Source organism: Belonocnema kinseyi, chromosome 10 (assembly GCF_010883055.1).
Source record: "Belonocnema kinseyi isolate 2016_QV_RU_SX_M_011 chromosome 10, B_treatae_v1, whole genome shotgun sequence".
NCBI classification, from domain to species: Eukaryota; Metazoa; Arthropoda; class Insecta; order Hymenoptera; family Cynipidae; genus Belonocnema; species Belonocnema kinseyi.
Genome location: NC_046666.1, coordinates 72,875,663 through 72,878,231, shown reverse-complemented (window position 1 = coordinate 72,878,231; position 2,569 = coordinate 72,875,663).

Genomic DNA, 2,569 nt, shown 5'->3' with positions numbered 1-2,569 from the left:
TATAATTATGTTATATTATAATAGTCTAATTTATATCTTGATCTGCATTTGAAAGAAATTAAAGAATTAGGCGATTTTGGAATTCATCTCGTTTGGATAAAAACTCAATTATTTGATTGAAAAATTAATTATTTTGTTGAAAATATAACTATTTTGTTTAAAAAAGTCCTCTTTTCTACCAAACGTTTAACTACTTTAAAAAAATTTTTTTTATTGAAGGTTCATCTCTTTCGTTGAAAATACATTTTTGAAACTGACAATTAATCATTACCATTTTTGGTTAAGAAATCATGTGTTTTGTTAAAAATTCGTCTTTCTTTGTAGAAATTAAATTGTTTTATGGAAAATTTATACTTTTTGATTAAAAATTACATTTTTCGGTTGAATTATCAACTATAAATATTTTTTGGTTGTAAAGTCGTTCTGTTGTGAATGCAACTATATTGTTAAAAATTAAAATCAAAATTTTTGGGTGGAAATACGCTTTTTGTTTTTAAAATTAAATAATTTCGTTGAAAGTTCATGTATTTTGTTGGAAATTGACCTTGTTTAGTAGAAATTTAATCTTTTTGGTTGAAAATGTATCATTTTTGGTCAAAAGTGCAATTGTATGGTTACAATATCAACTGTACATCTTCTTGGGTTTAAAAGTCGATTATTTCACTAAAAGTTAAAATACTTTGTAAAAAATACCTTTTTTTAACAAGGTTTTTTAATTATGGTTGAAAATTTAAATCTTTGATTGAAAGTTTAACTCTTTGATTGAAAACTCATTTTTTTTTCGCTTAAAAAATTCAACTTTTTGTAGATAATTCGTCTTTTTGACTTTAAAATTAAATCATTTCTTTAAATTATCTAAAAATGTAACTATTATATGATTGATTAAAAATAAATCGTATATATTGGTTAAGTTGAAAAATCGTTTTTTTTATAGAACATTAATCTTCTTGGTCAAAAATTCACCTTTTCCCTTGAAAATTTAAAAATGTTGTTGAAAATACGTTTTCTTTCTTGTTCAATTTAATTTTTTAGCACAGTTTTTATCTGGAAATTGTACTATTCTATTTTTGGTTGAAACTTTCTCCTGTACATTGAATTAGTTGAAACACCAATTATTTGATAGAAAATTAATTTATTTTATTGAAAAGTAAACTTTTGGGTTTTTAAGCAGAAGTCTTTGAACTATTCCGTTTAAAAATAAGTTTACACTGTTTTGTAAAAAAATCATCTTTTTGGCTTTGAAATTAAAAATTAAAAAAAAATCCTCATTGACTGAAAAGTCAACTCTTGTGTAAAATGTATATCTTTTCGGATGAGTTCAACAGTTTTTAATTAAAAATTTAAACTTTTCTTGTTAAAGATTTATCATTTTAGTTGAAAATGGAATTATTTTGTTGAAAATTTGTTATTCTCTTTTTTTTAGTTGAAAATTCAATTATTTTGATAGTTAGTTAATTTCTAACATTTTCAATTGGCAAACTCAAATTTTTATCTCTAAATAATAATGCAAAAATATTAATCTGGAACGACTTAAAAATAAAAACAATGCAACTTTTATTTTAAAAAGTTTTTAGTTAAAAAATTGGTTTAATCGTTCAATTTTGAATGTTACGAACTGAAATTTTCTTGAAGTATTATCATTTTGAACCTTAAAAATAATAGCGTAATTTCTATTTTTTAACTAGTAGTCTCTAAAATGTTAAAGTAATAAAAATTTTTAAATGGTAATTTCGTATTTTAAAATAATTTAATTTAAAAAGTTGTAAAATTAAAAGGTGTTAAGAGTTTGTGTTTTATACGTATGAATTATTGAGCGCTTAAATGAAATATTTCTGAATTAAAAATTTGTCAATCTTCAGTTTTAAAAGTTTAAAATTCAAAATATTCCCATCTCAAAAAAATCATTTTCAGATTTAAAAGTTTGAATTTTCTAATTTCATCCTGAATTTTGAATTGGAACAAGAAAGTTTTCAAAGCAATTGTATGTATTTCTGAATTGGGTCAGAGATTTTTTGAAAAAAAAATATAATTCAGGTATGGGACAAGGAATTCTACAGAATAATTAAGATTTTGAGTTAGGACATTAAAATTTGAAAAAGGCAGTATAATGAGGGTACATTATAAAAAGAATTTATATAATATATAATTAACTATATATGATATTATAATTATAATAATATTATATCAACAGATATTAATATTAACATTAATATTAATAAGCTGTAAATGATTGTGCTAGAGTTTTAAACGTTTGAAGTTGAATTTCTCAATTTCACCGAGAAAATTTAAATAGCTTTGCCCAAGTAGTCCTGAAAAAAGTATAATATAACCAAATTCTAGGAAGCTATAGTTTGTGATTGTTTAATTCCAAATGCTTCTCATAATAAAATTTTATAATTTCGAAAGTCCGGAAGCTATTTACACTTTTCTGGTTTAATAGATAATTTAAACGCTTAAAAACTCCAGCCCAATAATTTACAGCTAATTAATATTAATATTAATATAATTAGAATTATCTCGTTACTTACTTTGTCCATTAGGGTTTCCCCGCATAATAAGCGGGAAAACC